A 21,088-nucleotide genomic window follows, 5' to 3' on the forward strand; every position below is an offset into this window, starting at 1 on the left:
CCAGCATAATCTAGCCCTTTCCTCCCCAGCCTGACTGTCCCTGGCCTGCCGCTTTCATTAATTGAATTTACATTTTTTCCATCATGGAGGCTCAGCATTGTATGTGGGTGAGCAAATGTAGACTGCTTGTCCTAGGGTGACAATTCTCACGCATTGCGCTGTTTCTTCTGTATGAGGGAGCATTGTTGTCACCCTAGGACAAGCAGGCTACATTTGCTCACCCACATGTAATGCTGAGGGTGACAATGCTCGCTCATTACGCTGTTTCTTCAGTATTAAGAAGCAGCGTTGTCACTCTAGGCTGCGCTCTTGATAAGGACTACAGAACACCTCCCCCTCATCTCATTTCCATAGATTAGGGCGGTGGATAGCTGAAAAGGCTGATAAAATTGTTTGAGATTACAGTTCACAGGAAGTGACCAAGACACAGGTCTGGTTTAAAGCCCCACTCTAGGGAAAAAAACGATTTTTTCACTCTACCTATCCCCTACCCACCTCTAACCCATCTTGATAGACTCCTGCCTTACCTGGTGGACGATGATATACTCACCTAAAGCAGAGCTCCACCCAAAAGGGGATACTCCACTTGTTTGCTTCCCCCCCCCTCTGCTGCCACATATGTCACCTTTGGGGTGGGGGGGGTATCGGTTCCCGGGTTTTTTGAGAGGTACCCTCTAGGGTTACCACCTCATCCCTTTAAAACTGAACACATATTAATTACTCATGTTCTGTGGCTGATTAAGGTGGTATTTAAAGAGGAGGGCCGTTTAAAAAAAAAAAAAAAAAAGTCAGCAGCTGCAAACACTGCAGCTGCTGACTTAATAAACACACTTACCTGTCCAGGGCACCCGCGATGTCGGCCGCCCGAGGCCGACCCGTGTCTCAGCTCTCGGGTCCCGGCGCCGCCATTCCCTCTAAGGGAAACAGGCAGTGGAGCCTTATGGCTTCACTGCCCGTTTCCTACTGCGCATGCGCGAGTCCCGCAGCTACTGCGCATGCGCGAGTCCCGCAGCGCTTTTTGAATGGGACGCGCTGTGTTCTGGAACACACAGTTCCCAGAACACCGCGCGACCCATTACCCAGAAGACGCCGTGATGAAGAGAGAAGACAGAAGATCTCCGCGGAGGAGGAAGAGGAAGATTAGGATTATGTGCCTAGCAACAGGCACTTCTGGTAAGTAAAAAAAATAATAATTTTTTTTGATTTTTTTTAAAAAAAAAAATTGTTTTCAGGGTGGCCCTCCACTTTAAACTCACTTGGTGCCTTATTTGCATCAAAATTAGCCTCAGAACCTGTGCAATTCATATGTGTTCGGGTTTAAAGGGATGAGTTGGCAACCCTAGTACCCTCACCCACTTTCGGGTGACTTTGCCACAGCAAAATCACCTGGAAGTTCAGCCCCCCTCTTCCTTCCCCCACCGCTGGGCCATTCACAAAGCCTCAAGGCTTCACTGCCGGTTTACCTTTCAAGAAATGCCAGTGGTAGCACCTGAGAGACGATTGAAAAATCAGCTGGGGTGAAGACACCGCTGCATTCGTGGACAGGGAAGTGTCCTAATATTAAAAGTCAGCAGTTACATTATTTGAAGCTGCCTTCTGGGAGACACACAGGTCCCAGAAGACAGCAGGGACCAGTGGGAAGACACAGCGTGAGTCACACATGCGCAGTAGGGAACCAGGAAGTTAAGCCGCAAGGCTTCACTTCCTTATTCCCTTACCGAAGATGGCGATGGCAGCAACCGAGAGCCAAGGGACGGGTTGGCTTTGGGTGCCCTGGACAGGCAAGTGTCCTTATTTTTAAAAGTCAGCAGCTGCAGTATTTTAGACTTTAAAAAAAAAAAAAAAATCTGTGGAGCTCTGCTTTAAGTCCACTGCCCAGATCCCTCACTGACACCAGTTCTGGAGCAGTACACCTTTGAAACAGCACACCAGAGGATGTTTTCGAGCACAGCTGGTGTTGTGCGCTAGGATGACAGCAGTCTCAATGCGCCGTTTGCGGTGCATTGCACTGTATACTTTTTTTTTTCTTTTTTAAACAAGCTTTATTAAAATGTTGCAGAGTGGCATTTAATTATGTTCTATTGGCGGCAGCGCAGTGTGAGGCGGTAGATTGCATTGCACTGCTCTGAAAAAATGAGTTGCGTGCAGTAGTAGCGCACACCACCCCAATGCGCTAACTTGAACCAGCTAGATAGGAGACAAGGCATTTTGTCTTGTCTTGTGATGGGACTTTGTTGGAATGGCTGCCCGCTCCTGGTATGAATTGGCCCTGAAAGCAACAGTCCCCTGCCAATCATCTGTGATGATGTCATGCTCTTTTCTCTCTTGAGAGAACATCATTTGCAACCATCCAAAAGGAAGTGTCCGTATCTAGCAGGCAGTGACATGAACACCCGAAGGGCATCAGTGTGCAGGAGCTCCAAGCAGCCAATTAAAAATCTAGGCATCAGTGTGCAGAAGCTCCAAGCAGCCAATCAGAAATTCTGCCCAGGAAATAAACAAAATACTCAGACTGATCACTCGTGATCACAGCTTCAGTTAAGTAAAAAAATGCCACATAGCATGTGCAATAAACAAAGTTTAAAGGGCATCATTGTGTGGGAGCTTCAATCAGCCAATCAAAAATTCCGTCCTCAGTGTGCAGGAGCTTCCAGCAGCCAACTGTAAATCTGGGCATCAGTGTGCAGGAGCTCCAAGCAGCCAATCAGAAATTCTGCCAGCAGTGTGTAGGAGCCTTAACCAATTAGAAATCTCAGCATCAGTGTGCAGGAGCTTCAATCAGCCAGTCAGAAACTAGGGCACCAGTTTACGGGAGTTTTAGGCAGCAAATCAGAAATCCTGGAATCGGTGTCCAAAATGTTTCTAGCAGCCGATCAGAAATCTAGGCATTAGTGTGCAGGAACTTCAAGCAGCCATTCAGAAATCGGGGCATTAGTGTATAGGAGCTTTAAGCAACCAATCAGAAACTTACGGAATCCGTGTCCAAGATGCTTCAAGCAGCCAATCAGAAATCTCGGTATCAGTGAGCAGGAATTTCTATTCAACCTGAATGTTTTGTCACGTGATTCTAAAAGCACGACAACGCTCAAGATGAAGAATCCTTTAAGACTCCATGGGCCTGTTCACACCTGAATGCTGTGTTGCTGGTCGTTTTTTTGCTTTAGTTGTAGGCAATTTACATACTTCATGAAGCCTGACTGAAAAACTCCCAGGATGCTGCTAAGGACGTTGCTAAGAGAGGCCTAGTTTTTACTGTTCACCTTCACTATCACAGGAGTGAGCTTTTATTCTGATTCCGACCCCCTTACATGCACTTACATGCACTTTCTATCCCCCAATGCAGTAGCTCTGAACTTGGCGTTTGAGAGCTCACTCCTGAGATGGTGAAGGCGAGCGGAATTGACTAGGCCTCACTTAACAACATCCTTAGCAACGTCCTGGGAGTTTTTCAATCAAGTCTCTTGGGGTACATAAATGTATACCTCTAAACATTTAGAGATGGGAATGAGGGACACCTACCAGCAAATGTATGTAGGCACGCCCCCTGCCACACCCCCTTAAAGGCGAATTTACCCCCAAAAAATCCACAAGGGCTTTTTTTACCACCACTATTCCTTTATATCAGCTTTTAAAATTTACAAATAGAGATGGGAATGAGGGACACCTACTAACAAATGTATGTAGGCATAGGACATGCCCCCTGCCACACCCCCTTAAAGGAGAATTAACCAAAAAATAGGTTAATTAAATCCACAAGGACTTTTTTTTACCACTACTATTCCTTTATATTGGCTTTTAAAATTTACAAATGCAGCCATTTAGAATTTGAAAAAAAGGTTTAGCGCTGGGAAACACTTTTTGAAAGATAAAAAGTGCATTTTATATACAACTATATGGATCAGACCAAAATGAGGGACACATGAGAAGGAAAGAGGGACAGAGGGACATTGCTCCAAATCTGGGACACTTGGGAGCTATGCATAAATGGCCTACACTTATAGAAAGGGTTCATTTAACCATATTCACACTTGCACAGTTTTGTTTTTAATCTAGAGACGTCCCTTATCTGAATAGGCAGCTAATTTGGTAAAGGTGAAATATGCCTTTAATCATACGCGTTTTAAGGTGAATACTGAGCATTTTTATGCGTGTTTGTACGTGCGTTTCCTGGGGGTGTTTTCAGGCCTCCGCGTCTTTGTTTTAGCCTATGAAAAGTGGTGGAGGAGAGGAAACAAATCATGCTAAAAAAAACCTGTTTAGAGGCGTTTTTCAGGCGCTCCCATTAAAGTCTATAGGCCCCCATTCACATATCTCCTAGCAGGAATAAGCGTTCCCACAGATTTTCTAAGAGCGATTCCCGCACGATTATGCGTGTTGCATAGGGCCAGCCTATCCATTTGAATGGGCTTCTATATGAGTGTTTGTCGCCCAAGCCCACAAAGAAGCTTTTGGAATCCTTTTTGGATGACGAGCTTCACGTTTTTTTTTTTTTTTAAAGGCGCGGTTTCCCGTGATTGCTACACAATTGCATAGCCCCCAACTGTCTCGGATTTGGAGGGACTGTCCTTGATTTGTAGCAATGTCCCTCTGTCCCTCATTCCTCCTCATTTGTCCCTCATTTTGGTCTGATCTATATAGTTCATATATATAAAATGCACTTTTTTTATCATTCAAAAAGTGTTTTCCAGCACTAAACCTTTCATCTGATTTCTACATTTCTGCATTTGTACATTTTAAAAGACAATATAATAGAATAGTAGTGGTAAAAAAAAAAAAAAGCCCATGTGGATTTATTTAACCTATTTTTGGTTAATGCTCTTTTAAGGGGGTGTGGCGGGAAGGGGCGTGACTTAAGCCTACATATGTTTGCTAGTAGGTGTCCTTCATTCCCATCTCAAAATGTTGGGAGGTGTGCAATTCTGCCATAATGGCAATGCGTTTGGGGTGCCATTAAAGTGGTTGTGCACCCTGTGCAACCACTTTTACCTACAGGTAAGCCTATATTAAGGCTTACCTGTAGGTGCTTGAAATATCTCCTAAACCTCCATGGTTTAGGAGATATTTATGAAAGACCTGATCGCCGATGACTACGGCGCATGCACCGATGTCATCTGTGCATGTGCAGTTTAGAAAGAGAACATCGTGGCGTTTATAATAGGAGTCATGCCGTGACGGGCGGCTCCCGCACGCATGCACATGGGAGTGAAGCCACGTGACTCCGGACAGTCACAAAGCCGGAGTTCGCGGCCCCGGAAGGGGAGAGGGGCGAAGATGGACGCTCACTGCTAGTGGGGACTATGGCGACATCTCAGGCAAGTGACAGATAATGGGCTACTATGCGATGTATAGTAGCCCACAAGGATGAGCTCCGGCGTGTTCTTCGCATGGACCACGTGCAGAGCCCTCCAGGAAGTCGGCGAATCGCTGCGCTAATCACAGACAGTGAGACATTGCCCGATCTCTGCAGCCACGCATCAGGGCAATGTCTCACTGCCTGTGATTAGCGCAGAGCTGCGCTGACTTCCTGGCGGGCTCTGCACGTGGACCATGCGAACACGCCTGAGCTCATCCTTAGTAGCCCATTATGCTTTACCTTTGCAGGGAGATCGCCAATCACTTCAAACAGAAGACTGATACAATTTGCGCAGAGATCTCTACTGTTCTGATACCCTCCACACTTTACACTTCATGCCCACAGGCACAATCATTACTTCCCTCTTTCAAACCCACCACTATAGACGAAGTTGCTAAACTACTTGGTAATGTCCACCTTACCACCTGCCCTCTGGATCCTGTTCCCTCACAAATGCTACGTTCACCCTCTGGCTCTATAATACACTCTAACCCACATCTTCAATCTCTCCCTCTCTTCTGGCATCTTCCCCAACTCTCTAAAACATGCACTTGTCAGACCCATACTTAAAAAGCCCTCACTGGACCCATCCAATCCTAACAACCTACGCCCCATCTCCTTGCTCCCCTTCTTATCCAAACTCCTTGAACGTCTGGTCTACAACCGACAGAGCGTCCACCTCGCTGATATTAGCCTTCTTGATCCCCTTAAGTCTGGATTTCGTCCTCAACACTCCACAGAAACTGCTCTCCTAAAACTAACAAATGATCTACTAACGGCCAAAACCAATCGACATTATTCGGTACTCCTCCTCCTGGACCTCTCTGCTGCCTTTGACATGGTTGACCACCCCCTCCTCCTCAAAAAATTCCACACCTTTGGTCTCCGTGACTGTACTCTTTGCTGGTTCTCTTCCTACTTATCCAATCGCACCTTTACCATTTCTTACAACTCTACTTCCTCCTCTGCTCTTCCTTTCTCTGTTGGGGTCCCCCAAGGTTCTGTTCTTGGACCACTCATATTTTCAATCTACACTTCCTCCCTGGGTCAACTGATAGCCTCCCATGGCTTCCAATACCACCTTTACGCTGACGACACCCAAATCTATTTCTCTACCCCTCAGCTCACTCCCTCTGTCTCTTCACGTATCACTAATTTACTATCAGATATATCAGTCTGGATGTCACACCACTTCCTCAAACTCAATCTTATAATTTTTCCTCCCCCATATGCCCCTTCCCCTGATCTCACTGTCCAAATTGATGGCACAACCATAAGCCCATCCCCACATGCCAAGGTTCTAGGTGTAGTCCTGGACTCTGACCTCTCCTTCAAGCAACACATCCAATCACTGTCCAAATCCTGCCACCTCAACCTCCGCAACATCTCCAAAATACGCCCCTTTCTAACCAATGACACAACAAAGCTCTTAATTCACTCGTTGGTCATCTCCCGCCTCGACTACTGCAACTCCCTCCTCATTGGCTTACCTCTACATAGTCTATCACCTCTTCAATCCATCATGAATACCGCTGCCAGACTCATCCACCTTACCAATCGCTCTGTCTCTGCTACTCCTCTCTGTCAATCCCTCCACTGGCTTCCGCTCAGCCAAAGAATTAAATTCAAAATACTAACAACTACATACAAAGCCATCCACAACTCTGCCCCCAGCTACATCACTAGCTTAGTCTCTAAATACCATTCTACTCGTTCTCTTCGTTCCTCTCAAGACCTCCTGCTCTCTAGCTCCCTCATCACCTCCTCCCATACTCGCTTCCAGGACTTTTCCAAAGCCTCTCCAATCCTATGGAATGCCCTACCCCAATCTGTCCGCCTATCTCCTACTTTATTAGCTTTTAGGCGATCCCTGAAAACCCTTCTCTTGAGAGAAGCCTACCCTACCCACACCTAACAACTGTATTTTCATTTTCTCCATCAGCTCATTCCCCACAGTTATGACCTTTTTTGTTTCAACTTGACCCTCCCTTCTAGATTGTAAGCTCTAACGAGCAGGGCCCTCTAGTCCCTCCTGTATTGATTTGTATTGTAAGTGTACTGTCTGCCCTCATTTTGTAAAGCGCTGCGCAAACTGTTGGCGCTATATAAATCCTGACTAATAATAATAATAATAATAAATACAGAGGAAGTAAAACCCACCAGGGTTTACTTCCTCTTTAAAGGACAATGGCACCCAAATGTGCATTGTGCAGCGATTGCCACAAGATTCCAAATCGCGAGGTGCGAATGGAGCCTAAACGGCAAAAAATGCACAACTCTACCTCAAAGGAGATTGTGTATTTTTAATGCGACGCAACGCTCAGGTGTGACTGTGAACTGGCACCATCGAATATCATTTGAATCTAGATTCAGGAAGCACACTTCAAATTGCTTGGATGTGAATGGGGTCTGATTGCTTTCATAGCTTTTGGGTGGTTAAACAGAGCTAAAAAAAAATCTCCTTAACAGGAATGTTGTTTTCTGTACTGTCAATAAAGTTTTGCTCCTTGTGAAGGGGGGGTGGAAGAGTTAGCGCTTGCGCACCAGCCCCACTTGCGCTGCCCTTAGTGAGGCCAGGATAGGCGCTCGCGTCCGCGTCACCTGCCCTTTCCCTCCCTCAGGAGACGCCCCGCTGGTCCTTTGACAGCTCGCGCATGCGCGCTGGGGCCTCTTCGGCCGCTTCCGGTTTAGCTCCCGCCCGGTCCGCCATCTTGGATGGAGGGAGCGATAGATAGAGAGAGGAAAAAAAAGGGGAGGGGGAAGGAGAGCTGTATAGAGAGGAAGGTGGGGGGGAGGCGCTGCTCCCTATAGACTGGCACTGAGCTGGGGCTCCTGCACTGAGGGCACACACAAGGCCTCCATAGGCTCCAGGTAGATGACAAGGAGGGGGGAGGGGGCGAGCTGCCATCCACACACACTCCATTCTAGCTGCAGCTCTGCACCTCCTATGGCTGCCTGATTTCCTCCACAGCCTAAGACAAGGAGGAGGGGGGGCCTGCACACACCTCATAGGCATCTAAGGGAGGGGTGTATACATTCTATAGGGGGGGAGGGTGGACATACATCTCCACAGCCTATGTGGGTGCCACAAGACTTCAGAAGGGGGGGGCACATAAACACAAGACCTTAGTGCTCTGTACATCTCCACAGCCTATGTGGGCGCTACAAGACTGAGCAAAGGCACACGCAGAGGATCCTATTGGCCAATACATCCCCACAGCCTGAGTAAGCGCTACACGGGGGCTTACGCAGAGGACCTCATTGGACTGTACATCGCCACAGCCTTTGTGGGCGCTACAAGACTAAGGGGGGCACACAGAGGACCTCATTGCTCTGTACATCGCCACAGCCTTTGTGCGCGCTACAAGACTGAGGGGGTCTTACGCGGAGGACCTCATTGCTCTATACAGCATTACAGGACTGAGGGGGGCACACGGAGGACCTCATTGCTCTGTACATCGCCACAGCCTACTTGGGCGCTACAAGACTGAGGGGGGCACACGGAGGACCTCATTGGACTGTACATCCCCACAGCCTTTGTGGGTGCTACAAGACTGAGGGGGGCACACGGAGCACCTCATTGCTCAGCACATCACCACAGCCTTTGTGGGCGCTACAGAACTGAGGGGGGCACACGGAGCACCTCATTGCTCTGTACATCGCCGCAGCCTTTGTGGGCGCTACAAGACTGAGAGGGGCACACAGAGCACCTAATTTCTCTGTACATCGCCGCAGCCTTTGTGGGCGCTACAAGACTGAGAGGGAGCGCTAAGAGGACCTCTTTGCTCTGTGCATCGCCACAGCCTTTGTGGGTGCTCCAAGACTGAGGGACGCACACAGGATCTCTTTTCTCTGCACATCGCCACAGCCTATGTTGACACACACGCAGGGGGACCTAGTTGCTTAATATATCACCGCGGCCTATGTGGGCTCTACAAGGCTGAGGGAGGCACACGCAGGGGACCTCGTATCTCTGTACATCACCACAGCCTGTGATGGCACTACAGGACTGAAGGGGGCACACGCAGAGGACCTCCTTGCTCTTTACATCACAGGAGGAGGGGTGTGTATATTGCATAGAATTGCAGCGTAGGGGATGCTATAGGCCCTTGGAGACATATACAAGGGCCCCCATACACACTGTAGGGGGTTATATAGATGATGGGGGGGGGGGGCTGGTAGGGTATAGAGGATGCTGTACATAGACCCCAGCCCCTATAGAGGATAGCCATCCATCTGTATAGGCTTAAAAACACTAATAGTGGGGGCAAGTCAAGCCTAGATTTGCTACAGATTTCCCCATTAGATAGATGTAAAGGGGGTCCTGTGTTTGTATAGGCAGCCCCCCCTTCCCCATCCTTACAGACGTTGCATCCTCTTTGCATGAACAATCCAGGCCGTACACAGGACAATCCTGTTTAATTGGGCTCGGATCGCCGTCCGTGTACAGAGATTGGCACGCACGTTCTATAGGGCACCGGGGAGTGACAGCTACGAAAGGAGACATCAGAGGCACCTGTGCTGGCAAATCCGAGACACAAAGAGAGGCTGCTACATGCCGGCAGAGACCGCCCGGCCGAGGGTGTTGTCTGCGGACGCTTGAAGGCTCGGGGCGGTAAGGCTGGCACGCTCCAAAGGGACCACCGGTGTCGGAGGCAACGGGGGGCGGCTCGCCCGAAGAGGCAACATGGGAGGCCACGGGTGGAGGTCGGTGCCCCTCGCCCATTAGGAGCCGCGAGGAGAGAGCGAGCCGGCGACAACGGTGACACATCCAGGTAAGCTTGGGGGGACTTTGCTGTTCCTAACAGGTGCTGTTTTTGAGGGCTGTATGATGGCATGCAGGGGGGGGGGGGTATGGGGAGATGTGCCATTGAGAACTGTATGTTGTGATTATCTGCTACCCTCCTCCAGTGTGAAATGTAGCTCTCCTCTTGTTTACAATCAGAATTTGTGAGTGAAATTGTGTATTTAGGGTGCTAGGGACAACATTGGTCGGAGGTCGTATCCATGTTATCATTCTTTGTCTTCTTTTGGCCTATTGGGGGCAATTTGAGATTTCTGTAGGCAGTCATTCATGGAACCGTTGACACTGTGGCAGGCATCCACGGTCCTTTGATACTGTAGTCAACATTTGGATTCCATGGCTTTGTGGCAGGCAGCTATGGTCTACTTGGTACAGTAGAGGGCATCAGTGCTCTCCTTGGCATAGTGGCAGGCACCCATGAGTCTGTGAGATCTGCCATGAGCATTGGTGGGTAGGTAGCTGACCTTCACAGGTTCCTTTGCACAGTGGCGGTTGCGCCCCCGTGGTCTCCTTTTGCGGTTGCGCCCCCCGTGGTCTCCTTTTGCGGTTGCGCCCCCCGTGGTCTCCTTTTGCGGTTGCGCCCCCCGTGGTCTCCTTTTGCGGTTGCGCCCCCCGTGGTCTCCTTTTGCGGTTGCGCCCCCCGTGGTCTCCTTTTGCGGTTGCGCCCCCCGTGGTCTCCTTTTGCGGTTGCGCCCCCCGTGGTCTCCTTTTGCGGTTGCGCCCCCCGTGGTCTCCTTTTGCGGTTGCGCCCCCCGTGGTCTCCTTTTGCGGTTGCGCCCCCCGTGGTCTCCTTTTGCGGTTGCGCCCCCCGTGGTCTCCTTTTGCGGTGGCGCCCCCGTGGTCTCCTTTCTCCTTTTGCGGTGGCGCCCCCGTGGTCTCCTTTCTCCTTTTGCGGTGGCGCCCCCGTGGTCTCCTTTCTCCTTTTGCGGTGGCGCCCCCGTGGTCTCCTTTCTCCTTTTGCGGAGGCGCCCCCGTGGTCTCCTTTCTCCTTTTGCGGAGGCGCCGCCGTGGTCTCCTTTCTCCTTTTGCGGAGGCGCCCCCGTGGTCTCCTTTCTCCTTTTGCGGAGGCGCCCCCGTGGTCTCCTTTCTCCTTTTGCGGAGGCGCCCCCGTGGTCTCCTTTTGCGGTGGCTCCCCGAGGGTCTGCGTGGCAGGCACGGTGGCTCCCAGAGTGTCTCTGTGGCGGAGGACCCCCCCCCCCCATTATCATTAGAATGACTGACAGACGTTTGTGTGCCGTCCGGGCTGTAGAAGTTTGAAGTGACTCGGATGCTCCAATGAAGTTTTAGGTGTCGGTGAAGCAGCAGTCCTAGTGCTAGAACAAAAAGCTAGCCAGACTTGTAAGGGATACAGTGGCAGGCGCCCATGGACTCTGTGGCCTAGTAGTGGGCACTTGTGGTTTCATTAGACCGGCATGATCGTTTGTGTGCCATCTGGTCTGTACACAAAGTTTTAGCCAGATTTTTAGGTGACACAAACGCTGCAAGGACATTTTGGGTGTCAGTGAAGCGGTAGTCGTAGTGCTTCAGAAGAATTAATGCTGAGCTCTTAGACAAAATCTATTCTTGCAGTGGCCTCCACCCCAGCACTGCGAGGATCTGATAGGGTGTAGAAACTTCTTCCTGTCTCCAGCAGCCTTACTTGATCCATGCAAACCATCCAGTACTGCCGCCTCTTTAAGGCGCTGTCAGCCCCTTTCACACGCTCACCATGTATAGTGCAGGATTAATAGCCCTGCACTGTATGTGATCACCCCAAGGGACCACCCGGATCTCTGGGTAGAAGAGAACAGCACTAGAACTGGCTGGATGGAGGTTTGGGGGGGGGGGGGGGATAGATTTTGTCTATTTCCTGGAGTTCAGCTTTAAGCCTGGACATGGCTTTGTACAATGGTCATAATAAAAAGGAAGGATGTATTTTTGTGTTTCAAGCTTCTTTGTGGATGATTGTATAGGCAGCGCTCTGCCAACAGCCTCCTAGCTATATATCCACAGTGTTAGATCTAAGGTATTGCTGCCTCTGAGTCTCAGGAGATTTGAAGTGAGATTTGGTAATGCCCCCACTGTGCTGCTCACTGTTCTTTGCTGGAGTCTCTGACGTGCAGATATAAAGCCCTGCCTGTTCCAAGATCGCAGCCCCCACACAATACAGGTATGGTAAGCCGTTATTGGGGTGGGGGGGGGGGGAGATCAGCTGCAGGGAGATATTAATTTGCACTCTACCTGCCTTGCCTATTTTGGGTACAGTTTTCAGAGCTGAATTCCTTTCATGCGACACATAACCCCTGAAATAAATCTTTAACTCGCCATTGTGATGGCCTCAATTTTAACCTAACCCTAAAACTTAGTCTACATAAAGGAGCTCGAACTGGGCATCTTTGATCAGGGACTGTATGACTGGGGCGTCTTTGATCAGGGACTGTATGACTGGGGCGTCTTTGATCGGGGACTGTATGACTGGGGCGTCTTTGATCGGGGACTGTATGACGGGGCGTCTTTGATCGGGGACTGTATGACGGGGCGTCTTTGATCATTGACTGTATGACTGGGGCGGCGGTGATCAGGGGCTATATGACTGGGGCGGCGGTGATCAGGGGCTATATGACTGGGGCGGTGGTGATCAGGGGCTATATGACTGGGGCGGCGGTGATCAGGGGCTATATGACTGGGGCGGCGGTGATCAGGGGCTATATGACTGGGGCGGCGGTGATCGGGGACGCGGTGACTGGGACGGTGGCGATCGAGGACACTGTAATTGGTGACCCTATGTAAAATAATAGAAACATGAACTTTTTTAATACAATTGGCATATTTTTTTTTTTCATACTGTAATGGCTTCTTATTTCTGATTCTGTTTTAATATTGTGACTACAGCTGTCACGTGGTACACGTGTGTTTGACCCTGTACCATGTGATCACTTTGACCAATCGCATAGATCAGAATGGTAAGCAATGCTGTCGTGAATAGAAGCCATTCATGACAGTTGTTTACTTTTGATCATGTGATTGGCACAGGTACCATGTGATCACCGTGACCAATCGGTGACCCAGTACTGGGCACTGATCCGCTGTGTTCGGTCACAGGATTGGGCTGCTGCATGCCCACAGGAGGACATGCCCATACTTCCGGAATAACGGAGCACCCCCAGCCGTTTATCAACATTGGCCAGGTGGGAAGCAGTTAAAACGCACCCTTTTTCCGCCGCACATATGTGTTAGACGGTCGTAAAGGAGTTATGTCTCCACTTTTAGGGGTCATGTTACCAAGAACAAAAATGTAATGTTACCAGTCTTTAGATGTGTTGGTTTTCACTTTTCAGGTTTTCTTCCTTTTTACCAGGTGATCCTGCCAATAGCTCGCTTCCCATCCCAGGGGTGACAACGTTCAAATACTGTACTGTATATATCAGGAGCAGTGTTGTCACCATAGGACAGGAAGTGTTATGGAATTTGTCCCTTTTGTCTTCTCCATAACATACAGTGGATATAAAAGTCTGCACTCCCCAGTTAAAATGTCAGGTTTCTGTGGTGTAAAAAAAATGAGACGAAGATAAATCATTTCAGAACTTTTACCCCTTTTAATGTGACCTATAAACACTACAACTCAGTTGAACAAAAAACTGAAATCTATTCGGTGGAAGAAAAAATAAAAAAAGGGTGCATAAGTGTGCACATCCTTAAACTAATGCTTTGTTGAAGCATTTTTTGATTTTATTACAGCACTTGATCTTTTTGGGTATGAGTCTATCAGCATGGCACACATTAACTTGGCAATATCTGCCCACTCTTCTTTGCAAAAGCACTCCAAATCTGTCAGTCTGCTGACCACACATCCCTCTTCAGATCACCGCACAGATTTTTAATGGGATTCAGGTCTGGGCTCTGGCTGGGCCAGTCCAAAACTTTATTCTTCTGGTGAAGAAGCCATTCCTTTTGATTTGGAGGTTTGGGTCGTCGTCATGCTAAAAGATGAAGTTCCTCTTCATCTTCAGCTTTCTAGCAGAAGCCTGAAGGTCTTGTTCCAGTATTAACTGGTATTTGGAACTGTCCTCTACCTTTACTAAGGCCCTGTTCCAGCTGGAGAAACGGCCCCAAAGCACGATGCTGCCACCACCATGCTTCACAGTTGGTATGTTGTTATTTTGGTGACGTGCAGGGTTGTTTTTCCGGCAAATATATCTTTTGGAATTATGGCCAAAAAGTTCAACCTTGGTTTCACCAGAACTCATTTTCCCACATGCTTTTGGGAGACTTCAGATTTGTTTTTGCAAAATTTAGCCGGGCTTGGATGTTTTTCTGAAGAAAAGTCTTCCGTCTTGCCATTCTACCCCATAGCCCAGACATATGAAGAATACGGGAGATTGTTCTCACCACACAGCCAGTACTTGCCAGATATTCCTGCAGCTCTGTTAATGTTGCTGTAGGCCTTTTGGCAGCCTCCCTGACCAGTTTTCTTCTCAATTTTGGAGGGACGTCCCGTTCTTGGTAATGTCTCCGCTGTGCCATATTTTCTCTGCTTGGTGATGACTGTCTTCACTGTGTACTATGGTATATCTAATGCCTTGGAAATTTTATACCCTTCTCCTGACTGATACCTTTTTAACAATGAGATCCCTCTGATGCTTTTGGAAGCTCTCTGCGGACCATGGCTTTTGCTGTAGGATGTGACTAAGAAAATGTCAGGAAAGACCTACTAGAACAGCTGAACGTTATGTGGGGTTAATCAGAATTAAATGATGGCAGGTGTGTACTGACTCCTATTTAACATGAGTCTAAATGTGATTGCTTAATTCTGGACACAGATGCATCCCCTGTAATAAGAGGGTGTGCACTTATACATCCACATTATTTTGGTTTTTACCACCCCCGGGAAAGGAAAGTTTTTCTGTCGAATGTGCCGGCCATCGGGAAAGGTTCTGTCGATTGTGCCCGCTGTAAAAAAGTCGCCACGCAGCCTCCCGTTAAGTAGGAGTCGTCCGCAAGTCGGATGTTCGTAACTCGGGGACTTCCTGTATCTGTCTAATAAAAAATAAAAACATGTGTTGTATGACTGAGTGATTTGTCATTCAAAGTGTGACGGCGCTAATAACTTAAAACAGAGCTCCAGGCTCCTTCAGAAAAAAAAAAATAAGTCAGCAGCTACAAATACTGTAGCTGCTGACTTTTTATATTAGGACACTTGCCTAACCACAAATAGAGCGGTGTCCTCAACCGAGCCGATTTTTCAATCAGTTCTCAGGTGCTACCGCCGCCATCTTGGGAAGTGCGCTGTGGGGCGAAGGAGGGCGGGTTGAGTTCGCCACGGCAAAGTCAGCCGGAAGTGGGAGCAGCTACCTGTGAAAAACCAGGTACCCACCCTCCCCCAGAAAGGTGCCAGATGTGGCGGCAAAGACGGGGAGGAAGCATTTAAGCGGAGCTTCCCCGTTTTGGGTGGAGCTTCTTTTTTAAAATGGCCTGGGTAGAAAGGGGGTGACGGTGTCCTGAATTGAAGTGGTTAATTTCCACACTCTTCCTGGAGGGCTGATGCGCTAAGAGTGCGCTCAATGAGGGCTTGCATCACAAAGGACGAGCTGTCGGACAGCTCTTGGTCTAAACTAAATATCAGTAGAAGGCGGGCCAGGTTTCTGATCATGTGACCACTGTGGCAGTGGTCACATGATCGTCAATCCTTCCTGCCTCACTGGGGATTTAAAACTGTTTAACCCCTTCTTGCCTGCTTTATAGGCAACAGACAGCTACAGCATAGGCTTAATTTGCAGTCTTTAACGATGTCTTGTGATCACACTGCCCATGCACCCTGTGATCACTGGACTCGGATTGGGGTTAAAGGGCTAATCACAGTGATCAAGGCCATTATGGCCAAAACGCGTTAACATCTCCTGTATACACTCGTCTTCTATGGAGATACAATGAATCTGGACTGTTTAAGAGCATGTATGGAGTTGCGGATTGTTTTTCCTCCATCCAATCAAAGTGGCCCTTTACCATGTGATCAGCTGTGTCCGGTGACAGCTGATCACAGACGTAAACACAAGCCGGTTATCGCCATTCCTTTCTATAGCTGACAGCGCGAGAAGAGAGCTGATAATCGGCTTGTTTTCAAGGGATTATCAGTGCCCACCAGTGTCACATATCAGTGCCCACCCATCAATGCAGACTATCAGTGAAGGAGAAAAATTACCTGTTTTTGCAAATTTTTTTATTTAAGTTTTCAAAACAGTAATACCATGGTGACAAAACAAGGTCACCATAAGGTAGACCACGCAGGGCCTTCCTACAAGACCAACTTGGTCCAAGACAAAAAACAAAACAAATGGAGACCCGCTAGCTAAAAAATACAAGTAGCCCATCCCAAACCACCGCACACCCCCCCCCCAACCCCCTTTTTTCATCTACCGCATCGTCCATGTCTTCCATTTGCAAAATTTTATAACAAATTATGAACGTTTTATGTGTTTTTTTTTTTCAACATTTTTTACCTTTTTTTTCATTTGTTTAGCAAAAAATAAAAACCTCCAGTGGGGTTTTATTTAGTTGCAAATTTTTTTTTTCTTTTTTTTTTTTAGCCACCAGGGAGATTTTTCACTTGTGGTCACCGTGATGAGAAGTAAACAAAAATCTCTCCAGTGGGCGCAGACCCTGTAATAGAAGCATGTAAAAAGAACCTGAGTGGGGAAGAATTATCCACTTAAGCTCCGGAAGGTTTTACCCACTTTGTGATCAGGGCGATGTTTTGCTTTTCAGCACTGCACTATTTTTAACTGGTAATTATAAAATGAAAAAAGTAAATATTTTCTACTTTCTGCCATAAAACGTATCCAATAAAATCAAATTTCGGTATAAATGTAGGCTAATGTATTCTGATACATTGTCTTTTTGATAAATAAAAATCCCAATCTGTGTATACTATTTTTAGTCTGTAGGAAAGGTTTCTTATAGGGTCCTCAAAATATGGTGTGTGTGTGTATGTGTATGTATGTATGTATGTATGTGTGTGTGTATATATATATATATATGTGTGTATATATATATATATATATATATATATATATATATATATATATATATATATATATATATATATATATTGATCAATCGTTTTGAGACCCTTAAAAATGCCAATACAGTATAAATACTCTCCAAATTCCCCCCCCTTTTTTTTTTTTTTTTGAAGGAAGGTCAGTCTGAGTCTTTTAGTAAGAGAAAAGGTGAGTTTTTGAAATTGTAATTTTTTTTTTTTTTTTTTTGTCACAATATTTTAAAAAATTAAAAAAAATTTACATATATCACTGTACGACGTCAAAAAGTCACTTTTGCCCATAGCTCTTAACTATTTTTTTTTTTAAATTGCATTTTGATGTAAATATGAGATGTGAGGTCTTTGACCCCCCAGATCTCATAATTAAGAGATTCTGTCATGATTTTTTTTCTATTTCAAGGGATGTTTACAATCCTTGTAACTGGAATAAGTGACACAATTTTTTATTTTTTATTTTTTTATAAGTAAAATAAATAAGAAAATATTTTTTTTTAAACGAGCCCTGTCCCGATGAGCTCGCGTGCAGAACCCGAACACATACTTGACTAGCGCCCGCATATGAAAACTGTGTTGGCGCGATCGGTAGAGCGAGAGCAATAATTCTAGCCCTAAACGTCCTCTTTAACTCAAAACATGCAACCTGTAGAATTTTTTTAAACGTCGCCTATGGAGATTTTTAAGGGTAAAAGTTTGTCGCCATTCCACGAGCGGGCACAATTTTGAAGTGTGACATGTTGGGTATCGATTTACTCGGTGTAACATTATCTTTCATAATATAAAAAAAAAATTGGGATATTTTATCTTCATTTCTTATTTAAAAAAGTGTATTTTTCCATAAAAAAAAAAAAAAAGCGCTTGTAAGACTGCCGTGAAAATACAGTGTGAGATAAAGTATTGCAAAGACTGCCATTTTAGGGTGTTGGAAAGAAAATATGTAATATTTGGGGGGGGGTTCTAAATTTTCTAGCAAAAAGAAACCGTAAACAACAAATCTCAGAAAGAGACTTGGTCTCTCAGGCCCCTTTCACACTGGGGCGGTTTTCAGGCTCTACAGCGCTAAAAATAGCGCCTGTAAAAACCGGCCCCTTTCACTCCAGTGTGAAAGCTGGAGGGCTTTCACACTGGAGAGGTGCGCTAGCAGGACGGTGAAAAAAGTCCTGATAGTCGCATCTTTGGAGTGGTGAAAGGAGCGGTGTATTCACTGCTCCTACCCATTGAAATCAATGGGGCAGCGCTGTTTTGCAGGTGGCTTTAACTTTTTTTTTTTTTTGGACACTAGCGGGGGTTAAAATTCCCCCGGTAGCGGCCGCAGACCGCGGGTAAAGCGCTGCTAAAAATAGCGGCGCTTTACCGCCGACGCCCGCACCGCCCCGGTGTGAAAGGGGCCTAAGTGTTTAATGGCCATAAATAATGTAAATCTCACTTTGTGTGCACCAAATTTCCTTGGTAACTCAGATATTGCCTTGTAAAAGTAGCCGTGACCTTATCACTGTGCTGTATGCAGCCTGTGCAGGGCACAGAGCTGTGGGAGGGGCCCAGCAGGCTCCAGCCACTACAGACCATCTGAAGAAAACGACAGGAGGGGGCGGAGACGAGACCAGTCATCCTGAACAAGGAGAGAGAGCAGCAGTGATCGGTCTTTATTAGAGGAAGTCTCACACTGGATTACTGCACAGATCTGGAAGAAATACACAAAGCACTCTGAGATTTAATGAAGAATACACATGATGAATGGATGTAGACAGTATTTGGTTATCTTTGCAATATTTGCTGAAGTTTAACCCTTTTTCTGCCAGGTTCATACCTTGCACAGACCTGACAGCGAAAGTGTGTGCATCTGACAAGTGGACTTTCAGATGGAAGTAGTGCAGGACCTCCGCAGTCGCCGGATTGCAACCCCGCCCACCCAGTATGTATCCTAGGGACCGGCGTGGTGGATGCCACCGATGCATCCGCTGCTCTCCCCTTCTCCTTGCTGACCCGGAAATGACGTGTCACTTTTGGGTACCCCCCCCCCCCCAGTTTCCCCGGCTAGCATGGCTGGGATAAAATCAAATGCGCTGCCATCTGTACTGTGCTTTAGATTTATCGGAGCATGGGGGAGACACCCACATAAAATCCCCCACCCCAAAAATTGAGGCCCCTCCCCCACATGTTACCAATTCAGCCCCGGAAGAATTTACCCCCTTCCAGAGCACTTTTTGCGATTCGGCACTGCGTCGCTTTAACTGACAATTGCTCAGTCGTGCGACGTGGCTCCCAAACAGTCGACGTCCCCCCCACAAATAGATCTTTCTTTTGGTGGTATTTGATCACCTCTGCGTTTTTTTTTATTTATTTTTATTTTTTTTGTTTTTTTCACTATAAACAAAAAAAGAGCGACAATTTTGAAAAAAAACGCAAAAATATATATAAAATTTTTTTTGCCCTCAGTTTAGGCCGATACGTATTCTACATACTTTTGGCTAAAAAAAAATCGCAATAAGCACTGAGTCCTGTGTAAATGTCACTTGGCAGTGAAGGGGTTAACCACTAGGTGGTGCTGTAGGGGTTAAGTGTGTCTTGGGGCGTGACACATCACTGATCTCTGCTCCGATCACAGGGATCTGTGATCAGTGACACTGTCACTAGGCAGAACGAGGAAATGCTTGTTTACATTAGCATCTCCCCATTCTTCCTTCCTGTGAGGAGATCGCGAATATCCCCACGGCGATCAAATCCGCTGGACCCACGACTCGCTGAGCTTGCCGCAGGCGTGCGCCCGCCTCTTAAAGGGCAACGTACAGGTACATCCTTCTGCCGACGTACCCTGGCATGAGGAGGTCGGCAAGCGGTTAATGCGTGCTTTTGGGGGTGCATACGCACAAAAATGTGTAATGAAACACACATGCTACATATCGCTGTGCATGCTGTAGTGAGAGGAATATTTCTAGCACCAGACCTTCTCTATGACGCCAAACTGATGATCTGTAAGAAGCTTTTAAAGCATCGCCTACGGCAGGGGTTGACAAATTTGCTTGGAATCTAGGAGCCAGCTAAAAAAGTTAGGAGCCAGGTCCGTGATGGCGATCCGGACCTGTCCCTGGCCTGACATGGAGACAAGTGAGGGGAAGATAGCCCCAAGCCCCCCACCTGTCTCCAAGTCATTGCCCCCCATAGCTCTTAGAGGGACATTTTTTTTTTTTTTTTTCAAATGACAATTTTTTTTTTTAAATTGCATTTTAGTGTAAATATGAGATGTGAGGTCTCTCTGACCCCAGATCTCATATACAAGAGGACCTGTCATGCTTTTTTCTATTACAAGGGATTTTTACATTCCTTGTAATAGGAACAAAAGTGACACACATTTTTTTTTTTTTTTTTTTAAAGAACAGTGAAAAAAATAAAAATAAAAGTTAAAATAAAAAAAAAATATTTTAAACGCGCCCTGTCCCGCCAAGCTTGCGTGCAGAAGCGAACGCATATATGAAAGCGGTGTTCAAACCACACGTGAGGTATCGCTGCGATCGGTAGAGTGAGAGCAATAATTCTAGCCCCAGACCTCCTCTGTAACTTAAAAAGTGCAACCTGTAGAATTTTTTAAATGTCGCCTATGGAGATTTTAAAGGGTAAAAGTTTGTCGCCATTCGATGAGCGGGCGCAATTTTGAAGCATGACATGTTTGGTATCGATTTACTCGACGCAACATTATCTTTCACAATATTAAAAAAAATTGGGCTAACTTTACTGTCTTATTTTTTTTTTTTTTTATTAAATACATTTTCCCCAAAAAAGTGCGCTTGTAAGTCCGCTGTGCAAATACGGTGTGACAAACAGTATTGCAACGACCACCATTTTATTCTCTAGGGTGTTAGAATAAAATATATATATAATTTTTAGGGGTTCTGAGTAAAGG

The 21,088-nt window shown here is 46.8% G+C and overlaps 1 protein-coding gene across 2 annotated transcripts in view; it reads left to right on the forward strand.

Annotated features, from left to right (window-relative positions):
• Window positions 1–8,057: 8,057 nt before the first annotated feature.
• The window catches only part of TAOK2 (TAO kinase 2), a 123,900-nt gene continuing 110,869 nt past the window's right edge, over window positions 8,058–21,088 (forward strand). Inside the window, exon 1 of one of the 2 annotated variants that reach the window (XM_077447373.1) lies at window positions 8,058–10,128. The gene's annotated coding sequence lies outside the window, so the exon portion shown is untranslated. The remainder of the gene's footprint in view (window positions 10,129–21,088) is intronic. The other variant, XM_077447374.1, reaches the window with a different exon arrangement.

The sequence above is a fragment of the Lithobates pipiens genome, unplaced genomic scaffold, assembly GCF_037356315.1.
Source record: "Lithobates pipiens isolate NorthernLeopardFrog02 unplaced genomic scaffold, aLitPip1_a1.2 Scaffold_22, whole genome shotgun sequence".
NCBI lineage: Eukaryota > Metazoa > Chordata > Amphibia > Anura > Ranidae > Lithobates > Lithobates pipiens.